The sequence below is a fragment of the Pteropus vampyrus genome, unplaced genomic scaffold (assembly GCF_000151845.1).
Source record: "Pteropus vampyrus isolate Shadow unplaced genomic scaffold, Pvam_2.0 Scaffold73, whole genome shotgun sequence".
NCBI lineage: Eukaryota > Metazoa > Chordata > Mammalia > Chiroptera > Pteropodidae > Pteropus > Pteropus vampyrus.
The window spans coordinates 621419-632619 of NW_011888854.1; the positions used below are offsets into that span (position 1 = coordinate 621419).

Here is an 11201-nt window from a genome sequence, read left to right on the forward strand (position 1 = left end):
TAAAGAAACTAACTATAAAAATACATATATTCTGAATGATTTTTGTCATCTATTTAGCTTAATCATATGAGCTTTTTATGGTATTTACTTAGCTTAAATTTTTTTTCTTAAAATTTTACATCAACGTGTAAATTAATGAATTTATGCAAATATATGCCTCTGTATCATCATCACTCACTTTAAGATGTGGGACAATGTGTTAAGAGCTGTTAAGTCGGTGCCAACTGCTGGAGACTGTATAAATGAGTGACGTCCACACTGTCCTGCCCCCACAGCCCTACTCAGCAACTTATAGACTCATGCCTATGGCTTCTTTTGTGGAGTCAGTCCGACTCATCCTTGGTCTTCTTCCTCTTTTCCTGCTGCCTTCTATTTTCCCGAGCATTATTGCCTTTTCCATAGAACCCTACCTCCTCGTGATGCGCCCAAAGTAAGACAGCTTCAGTTTTGTCATTTTTGCCTCACGTTCATTTCTCAAAGACCCACTCGTTTGTCTTTGTGGCAATTCAGGGTATCCATAGAGCTCTCCTCCAACGCCATATTTCAAATGAATCAGTTTTTTCCTGTCAGCCTTCTTCACTGTCAGTCTTTTGCATCTATACATAGTAATTGGGAATACAAGGTATGGATGATCTTAGCCTTGGCCTCTAATGACACATCTCTACTCTTGATGATCTTTCCTCATTCTTCCATGGCTGCCCTTCTGAACCTCAGCCTTCTGTTGATTTCTTGGCTGCTGTCTCCATTTGAACTGATAAGTGAGCCACGGTAAGCAAAATCTTTTATCAGACCCTTCATCCTCGAGTCAATCTGTAAAGATAGCCACCACATTAACTCTTATCATCATAAATTTATTTGCCTACTTTTGAACAAATTAATGTAGTCATACAGTATATACTTTTCTGTGTTTGTATTCTCTAGCTCAGCATAATGTCTATGAGGTTCACACAAATTGGAGCTTCAAACAGTTTTCCCTTGTTATTATCTGTACTATATCACAGTATGAATACACCACAATTCATTTTCCATTATTTTCTTCATGGGCATAGGGTTTATTCCCAGTTTGGTACTACTAAGAGTAAAAGTTATATATACATTCCTGTGTGTATGTTTCAGTGGGTGTAAATATTTTTGTTTATATAGAGTACATACCTAGGAGTCGAACTGCTATTTCAAAAAAGGCATATGTTTGACCTAATACCATCGGATTTGTACTTTTCAAATAGCATCTTTTGATATCCATTTATTACCCCCTATTACCTATGCATCAGTGAGCTTATTCTATTTTCACATTTCTATCTTCTTCAGTAGTTTCTAGTTTCTCAGAACATTTATATCTTATTCTTACCTCATTATCTCCAACTTTTGTTTTAGTCATACATCTACCATTGCATGTATTAAATGCCTACTACATGAGTTCTTTTTCTGGTTTCTGGTCATGTCTGTGTTGGAGAATGCTCATCCTTTAGCAGGTTACTCAAAAAGAGGTTATATTTATATGAAATTTGTACTATTTTCTAGGGGCCCAGGGGATTTCTTTCTTTCTTTCTCTTTCTGTCTGTCTGTCTGTCTGACTGTGTATCTAATAATGTTCTTAATCTAAACAAATTACTAGGATATGTCTTACAGTCAACTATTGAAGGTCATTTTTCTCAGGTACATGGTGGGGCCTTGTCGCTATGTAGATACAAAAATTTTAATTCCAGAGATTTTTCCAATTTCCAGAGATCATAGCTCTAATTATTATTACTTCTGCTTTTTATATTTCTTCTTCAGAATCTGCAGTTACATATGTACTTAATCTTTGCTTCTCTTCAGTTTGAACTACTTCTCACTTGCCCTTTTAAACTTTATCTCTCACTTTCATTATCTTGCTTTTCTTACTGTATTTTTCAATGCCCGTCATTAATTTTGGTTTCAATTTATTTCCCTTCATAAATCTTGTAATTTGATCTTTATTTCTAATATAATTTTGCCTTTTTTTCACTTTTTTGATGTTAAATCCAGTCACTATTTTATATTTTCCTAGATTTTTTCCATCTATGTGTTTAGTTTCTGAAGTTCTTATTTATGATATTTTTTCCCCTTTAAAAATTTCCAAATGCTTGCTTAAGTATATTAGTTTGAGTTTAAAAAGTTTTCTGTTAGAATTTTCTTATGCTCTTTTTAAAGAGACATTTATCTGTTAACATATTTTGATTCTCACTTTTGATCGTCTCTATTATCTTTTCCACAGTTACTTACCCAGTTTTAGGTTTTTGTTGTTTCATTTGGGGCACCAGTTCCGGGTTAGAAGTCTGTCACAAAACCATCAGTTCAACACTGCCCTCTTCAGTCAGTACATTGAAGTGCAATTTGTTTTTTAACAATTTTTTTTTGCCGGTGTTGAGCATTTAGTGTATCTTTCAACTTTGTAGTTTTCTTTCATTTCTTCAAGACCTCTTAATTTCCCCACTTTCTTCCTTTTTTCTATTCACTTCTGCATGCCCACACATTACTGTCCCTTTCCTATTTATTTCCTAATCTTACATCCCAGAAGCAATCGATGACTTCTACCTCAGTAATTACATGTGTTCAAATGTTTTCTCTTTATCTCCTGTTAAGATCTATCAGTCTTAGACTTATTTTTAGGTTTTTTTTTTTTTTTTTTCTTTCAGGGAGCAAAAGAAATTTTTCTTTCTGAGATGATTTTTTATCCACGCCCCTCATCCTCGAGCCTTCTATTCGTTCTCCTCTTCTCGTTTGCATGTAGCCTCTTCAGAGTGCACGCATTCTCAGTTTCAGGGCCCTGGTCTGAGCCGTCTGCTGGAGTATCATGTTTATTTCTCTACTTCTGCATAAACTGAGGTTTGTAGTCATCTGTATGTCCTGATATGCTGAGGTTGTAGTTATGTTTAGTTTTATTTGGTTTCTTTGTTGATCTGCATGGTTTTATGGATGCTGTGCAGAGAAACTCAGGTTTAGCAAATCCAAATTATTTTAAAATGACCTAGAATGCAAAGACATATATTTCTATTGGAGTAGAATTTTTGATCATTTTAACTTTAGAAAATATAAAACATAATGAGATATAAAACTAACTACGGAGATGACTGTTGTGAAAATGCTTATATAGTATTTTGTGAAAAAATGCACAAATGTACATGTGCAGATATTCATAATTTGGATCATGTCATATAACTTTTTTGAATTTTTTCCTCTCAATTACATATTTTTTGCAAAATTCCTGTTATTGTAACATTTTTCAGCATGATTTTCCATAGTATTTTATAAAATATGTCTTAGAAATATTACTTGTCATAGATTGCCAATATCAACATATTTATGCATACTATCTAAAAGTAATCTTGATGTTATTACAAATAAATTCAACAGTATGTAAAGATTTATTTTCAAATTCAAAGGATAGTTGGTATTGCTTTTTATTTTTGGCCAAATACTTATATTTATTATTAAAAGATGGTTACTTTTGGATTATTAATGTTATAATTAATTGTGGAATGATTTATTTTGCAAAAGATATTTTTAAATATCTTTGAAAAATCTAGGCAAAAAGCCTGTAAAATTGCAACAATCAGCATTGCTGTAAAATTTTAAGAATGGATAAACATTGCTGAGTTATTGGATTCACTAGACCATCTGTTCAATCTATTTTTCAAACATTCTGTTTTAATACATTACTAAATATGTTCCCGATGCTCATCCCCTACCCACAACAAAGACATGGGAGATTTCTTAGTGTGAAAACTTTTTTAAGAAACTTATTAATTTAAATCCAGAATATCGCAATTAGCTCAGGCCTGGTAAAATTAGTCTTCTTATTATCTTTAAGTAGATGGCCGATAATGTTAACTTATTGCTCCATTTCCTTTCACTGGTTGAAGAATGACCTTCTAACTTTCATATCATGCCTGCTGTGATTCTTCTATTTTCTGCACTAACTAAGCAATGATATCCAAGTCACATTTCTGCATTCCAGGTTTCATTGGAGAGGACGTTTTGAGAAGAGCTCTGACACTGACACACTGGAACATGGGACATAAAGGTAAATGAGACATAAAGTTAAATCGTGTTCCTTTTCCCACTTGCATCTGTCTAATAGAGATCCTGGATAAGATGTATCTTAAATGAGTAGGGTAGAATCCCAATGATCTTGAGCACATAATGAATATTGACAAAAGAGTGTCAGACATTTGGACTCAAAATACTGAGTTAGTTTATTAGTCACTGTATTATTTTTCCTGTGGCTGCTGTAACAAATTACCACAAACTTTCTGATTTAACAGAAATTTATTCTCCCACAGTTCTGAAGAAGTCTGAAATCAAGGTATCAGGCAGGCACGGTTCTTCCAAAGATTCTAGGGGTACATCTTTCCTAACCTCTTCCATATTCTGGTGGCTCTAGGTTCCTTGGTTTGTGGCTACTTAATTCAATCTCTGCCTCGTTGTACACGTGGAATAAACACCACTTGATAATTGTATATAATTCTCTTTATACATTGTTGAGTTACATTTGCTAATATTTTGGTGAGAATTTTGCACGTATGTTTGTGAGAAATTTTGGTTTGTAGTTTTCCTTTCTGGTAATGTCTTTTTTTTTTTTTTTTTTGTGCTAGGGTAATCTTGGCCTCATAGAATGAGTTAGGAAGTGTTCTCTCTGCTTTTATTTTCTAAAATAGAGTATAGAACATTAGTATTATTTCTTTCTTAAATGTTTGGTAGAGCTCACCAGTAAATCTCTCTGAGCTTAATGTTCTTTTTTGGAAGTTTTTTAGTTATTAATTCAATTATTTTAAAAGATATAGTCCTATTCTTATTTTCTATTTATCCTTTCGTGAGTTTTGGAAGTTCGTTTGTTTTAAAGAATTGGTCCTTTTAGTCTAAGTTATCTAATTTATGGACATAGGGTTATTTGTATTATTCCTTTACTATCTTTTTAGTGTTTATTGAATTAGAAGTGATAGCTCCTCTTTCCTTTCTGATATTAATAATTTGTGTCTTCTCTCTTTTGTCTTAGATATCTTGGCAAAGTTTGGATTTCCTCATATACTATAGTGTACTGACTCCTGCCATAGATCCTTGAGGAATGAAGGTTTAGAAATATGTTTTGGTGAGAATATTTTAAAATTACATAATTTAAATGAGGTATAAACATTAATATTTATTAATTTCTCTCTTCTTTTTCTTCAATCTTCCTTTTCTATTACTCTCATAGCTTCTTATAGTTAATTTATTTATGCCTCTTCACTGAAGACATGTTCACTCCGTTTCTTAAGCTATTCATGGCTCACTACTTGTGTGTAAGCTCTGTTAGACCTTCCACTAAGTTGGGATTAGGAATTACTTATCTTTCTAGAGACTAATTTCCTTGTCATTTGTAAGGCCTCTTTTCCTATGAAATATGTTCTGCTATTTTAATATCAGCATCACTGTAAGCAGCAACTTCAATATCTCAACTACTTCTAACGGCCTAGTCTAGGGTTACCTTTTATGAGTTCAACAAAAGAAAGAGACAAAAAAGAAGTCTTATATTTATACATCAATAGTGGGAGAGTACAGGGGATTACGGCTTCTTTGCTTGTGTACGTGATTTAACCAAAAATCAAGGCGCTCACCAGAATTCATGAGTCTCATTAGGCCAGGATACTGTGGGAATTACAGGGACAGTGGACTCACTGCTACAATTTAAAGATATGACAATACCTTCCATTTTAAACACTCTATTTGGTATTTTGTAAATACGTAGTTTGTTTTCTGTTTTTATTTTTGTGTTTTTTTGTAGGGTTAGGTTTCTCCTACCCTACAATTTCTCCTTTCCGAATTGATACCTGTGTTAAAAAGGCTTACCTACCTTTGTTGCCAAGAGAAGGTGCCTTTAGATCCATGTGTCTGTCTTTTTCTGTTTTGTAAATCTTTGGTAGTTTCTGTGATAATACATTATATTAAATACTAGGTTCCCTGCTAGCTTTTTCTGGCCCTGCAGATTTTCTGTGACGTGGTCACAGTCTCTGTTGTACTTATGGCTTAGGTCATCCCAATCCACAGGCTCCATTTAGGGTCACCTCACCCCTTACTGCAGTGAAGGACCTATATAAAAGCAATTTCATAGACTCTTTCTGTGCACAGGAAAAGCTGTTACCTAAATTGCTGAAGTATAGGGAGATTGTGAGCATAATCCTTCGTGGCTCATTTCTCTGTTGGGCTCGTTCCAGATTAATGTAGGGACTCTTGAAAAGGCAGTCTCCTCACAGAATCCAAATGGAGACAGGAAAAACATCTATTGTTTTAATTTGCTCAGGCTACCATAGCAAAATACCACAGATCGAGTGACTTAAGCAATAGAAATATATTTTCTCAGTTCTGGAGGCTGGAAGTTCAGGATTACAGTGTCAGGAGGGTTGATTTCTCCTGAGGCCTCCTTCTTGCTGCCTCTAGATGGTTGTAGGCAATGTTCCACTGTGTATGTGTACCCCTGGAGTCTCTTTGTGTGTCCAAATTTCCTCTTCTTATAAAGTCACCAATGAGATTGGATTGGCGCCAACCAATCCAATGGACTCATTTTAACTTAATTACATCTTTTAAGGCCTCATTTTCAAATACAGTCGTATTCTGAGGTACAGGTTAGGACTCCAATATATGAATTTGGGGAAAATATAATTTAACCCATAACATCTGTGTCTGTCTGTTTGTCTGTCTATCTATGTATCTATCTATCTATCTATCTAATCGTTTCTATTCTCTCTATTCCAACAGCAGGCGTTTTGATCTAAAAAGGACCTTATATTTTCCTTTTGCCTCCATTCTTTTCCCTCTCTCACTCTAAGAACCACTAAATTTTTAAAGATCCCCTTTCCCCGCTCTTGATTTCCTGTCATGCCTACTTTTCCAGTCACCTGGGAACATGGACGGTAGGGAAATTTAAAAAATACACTGACAATAGTATTGTAACTACATTATTTCATCTTCTTGTTGATAAAACATCAAATATAGATATATTAAAGAATTCTTATATTTAGACAATATTTCTAGTAAATAGAAACTTTTTGAAATATATAGTGGAAAACAAATATATTAGCAATTTATAAAACATGGTAGCTACAGATATAAACTGTAAATAAGCAAAAATAAATAAATAATTTTAGAAAACTTTTCGATGCTTTAAAAACTTTTATAGCCTCAACAATTATTGGCTTTATAATATGAAAAAAAGCATTATAAATTATAACAAATAATAATTAGACATGGTTCCCTCGGGCACATAAAAGTTCACATTAGTCTCCCGGGTGTCACTGCCTATGGTATCCCACATCTTAATGCTATCTTTAAACTTAGTTTAAAGTTTCTCATAAACTGTGAATTTCAGTAATTGAGTTTTCCCAAAACACTGAATTACATTCTGTGAGAACATGTACAAGGAGGATTAAAAATAACAAAGAGGATTTTAAATACATAAAGCTATCAGAAAATTCTGTGTCAGAATTTGCCTTTTTTATTGTCAAGCATTGTGCAAATGTCTTAAACTGAGTTTACCGTAATAAGAAAAATAGTCTCATTCTGCTAAGAATAAAACGAATTCAGCTCAAACGAAAGCAGAGTAATTTTTACTATAGAGACAATTTCAAAATGAGTAAGTTTTTGAACTCAGACTAATATTAAAATAAACCAAAAGCCTACTCAACAAGGAGATATTGAAGATACTTCCTAGAGAGTTGTCATAATTGGACAATGTGAATTCAATAAGTTAATCACTGACGAAAGATCACGGAGGTTTCAGCATCTTGTAAATGACCAACAAAGAATAATTTGAATTAAGGTGTGCCATTTGCAACTCTTTTTGAGACACTGATATATCTTAATAGATAAGATGATAGATAGGTAGGTAAGTAGATGATAGATAGATAGATGGTAGATAGATATAAATGGATAGGTAAGTAGGTAGTAGAAATGTAGATAGGTAAACAAACAGATGGTTGGATAGATAGATGCGTAAGAAGAAACTGAAGAAATAGATTCTTTGAAAATGTTTTAAGAATTTAGTATTTAGGAATTCTAAATACTTAAATGTTTGAAAGGGATAGGAAGAAAGAGCCAGGTACTGGTGAGTATTTTTCCACCCATATTTGGAAATTAGAGCTGCTGTCGTTAAAAAGTGGTAGTATCAAAAGGAGTATGTAAGGACTAGAAACAATTACAATAGCAATCACAGAGGCCCTACTTCTCAAGGCTTTAGTTCTCCTAAGGATACTTCTTAAGTAATTGTTCTACAATAATGTGAGAGATATTTATTTCTAAACGACCTTTTTCCTCTGAATGTGTCCTTTTTTTATTGGACTACCAATAGTTTCTTCAATTAAATAGCACTTCCTTATTAGTAAAATGGATAGGTTTGATGTTTTCCGATGGAATATCTAGCATCCATTAAAAAGGTTAGGAAGGAATGTTCACTTTTCCTGTGGGTGATTACAAAGACTGTCACAGGCAAGCATATGCTCTTCAGGCTTCCTGAAGTACTGATTGTAATGGATTTTTACTGATGTGTCTTTTTTCCACAAGACAAATTAGAGATCTTAAGAATGGAGCTGACTAATTTCTACATGTGTGTTCTGGAAACTACTGATGGGAGGTGTCTTATGACAAAAAGATAAACATCAAAAGGGTCTAGAGGTCTTCCAAATAATCTTATTAAAACATGAACTTCAGCAATCAGTTGGTCTCTTCGGAACCATATCCTGGGAAATTTTCCAGTTGCTGACTCGTCAGCTTTCAAGCTAAGTCCAACAACTATGCTCCAGCTTCTCTCTTTCCTGATCCTGCCCTTACTTAATTCTGCATGCCCAGCATGAGGTTCTTTTTTCCCTGTCACCTCTTAAACAAACGTACTCTACTTCTCCCTTAAATATATTTTAAAAAGTTGTTCTGCTAAGACTTTTTTTTAGAGTAGTTTTAGGTTCACAACAAATTGAGGAGAAGGTGCAGAGATTTCCCATGTAGCCCCTGCCCCCACATGTGCACAGCCTTCCCATTATCAACATCCCTCACTCAGTGGTAGTTTTTACAACTGATGAGCCTACATTGACACGTCACAATCATCCCAAGTCCATGGTTTACATTATGGTTCACTCTTGGTGTTGTACATCGTATGGGTTTGGACACATGTATAATGACATGTATCCATCGTTATGGTATGGAACAGAGTATTTTCACTGCCCTAAAATTCTCTCTGCTCCACCTATTCATCCCTCCTTCCCATGCCACCCTCCTACCCTGCAAACCCTGGTCTTTTTACTATCTCTATTGTTTTGCTTTTTCCAGGGTGTCACAGAATTGGAATCGTAAGGATATAGCATTTTCAGATTGCCTTCTTCCACTTAATATGCATTTGAGGTTCCTCCCTGTCTTTTCATGGCTTGATAACTCATTTCATTTTAGTGCTGAATGATATTCCTCTGTCTGGATGTACCACAGTTTATCCATTCACCTAATGAAAGATGCCTTGGTTGCTTCCAAGTTTTGGCAATTATGAATCAAGCTGCTATACATGTCCAACCTTGGTTTTTCTAGGTAGTTTTGTGTAAACCACCCAGAATCTATTGCTTTAAAATTAGCCAAAATCTGACCTAAGAAAACTTCATGACATTCAGAAGCATCTACCATTCATTGTTAATTCTGACTTTCCTAGACTTTTTGGAGTAGCATATATTGGTCTGAGTGACAGTTGGTCTTTTGGATCCTGAGCTGTGCACAAAATCCCTCAGAATCCTTCAGTTTATAACCCACAGCTAGAGCTTTTTCTTCTGCCATAATCAGCACTGCAGGTTCACCATCAGTCAAGAAAGAAGACTTTGCAGCTGGCATTGCCGTAAGGCTTGTTGAATGCAGGTTTTTTTGCTTGTCAATCTGCTTCAAGGAGGAAGGATGAATGCCATTATCTTTGGTAACTTCTTTTTCCTGGTACTTTGAAGGGTACAACATCAGAAACGAGTTCTCTAACCTTTACCTGCTTGACCAGGCTGTGCAAGCCCAGCAAGTACTCATCCTGTTCCAGACAAGAAACAGCAAAGGCAGCAGCCAGAGGTCTGCAGTGTGGCCCATGGTCCCGCTGGTGGGGAATGTGGCTTCTGCAGGGAGCTCAAGAGATAGGAAATTCGATCCGAATTTAGAGATTAAAGACAGTCGCTGACTTAGAGCCCTGGCCTTTTGAAATCAAGAATCAGTTTCTTCACACGCAGAATAGGGACAGCAGACACTGACTCTACACCACTTACCATGACCACATTATACTGGCCAGAAGCGACCAAGCACACACACTGTGGTTACGGCTTGGCTGGCGGAGATGCAAGGCATGGTGACAATGTGAGCAGGAGAGCTTCTAGCCACAGTGCTTGTTTCCGCTTCCTGTATAGCTGTGCCAAGTATGATATAATCAACAACTTCCTTTGAGATACTGGTCCGAGGCAACCAATTCGAAAGCGCTGCTCTAGGCAAAAATCACACAGCATCAGGTCTTTGCGTGAAGTACCTGACAGCACAGATGGAGGGCAAACACCATCCACCACGATGCCAAGGTCTTCTTTGATTAGGTCTGGGCTGCTGGGTCAGATCACAGCTGGGAAGAAGAGCTCTGAGGTCTTAGAAAATGTGAGGGTTCATTTTGATGTACTGGGAAAGTTTTTAAAAATGTAAGTCAAGAGGAAAGTGATCCTGAAAGTTCTCACCTTCGTTCACACCCACTCAGGCTCCTACTGCAAGTAAGGTTTGAACCAAAGTGGCAGGACTTGGAGGGCCCAAGAGGCGGGTCCAGCCTAGAAAGGATCCTCCACACCTGCCTGCGGTACCTGTGGGCTTTGGGGGCCTGGAGGGCTGCCCGCCAGCCGCCTGACTGGAAAACCCAGCACCGTCCCCTCCTGGATGGGCCTCCTTCCTTCCAGAAGAAAAGGGCCTGCCAGCCCCAGTTGCCAGAAGTGAAGGGTAAGGATAGGGGGTCTGACACCAACATGGTGTGACACTGGGGTCTTAGTCAGGCTGTCTGTCAGGAGCCTGACTGGGCGGGGCCATGGGAAGAAAGGTCCTCTGGTCCACAGCTGGGAATTAAAGCGCTTTCCACTTTCATCCTTTTCTGCTGGGGATGCTGGCCTCCGGGTCAATTGGCAACCTGTGGCGCTTTGGCCTCCAGGATGCTCGGCTGCTCAGATGAGGCTTGG

At 36.5% G+C, this 11201-nt stretch overlaps 1 pseudogene; it reads right to left on the reverse strand.

Moving 5' to 3' along the window:
• Positions 1-406: 406 nt before the first annotated feature.
• Positions 407-11201, reverse strand: part of LOC105293471 — an 18894-nt pseudogene continuing 8099 nt past the window's right edge.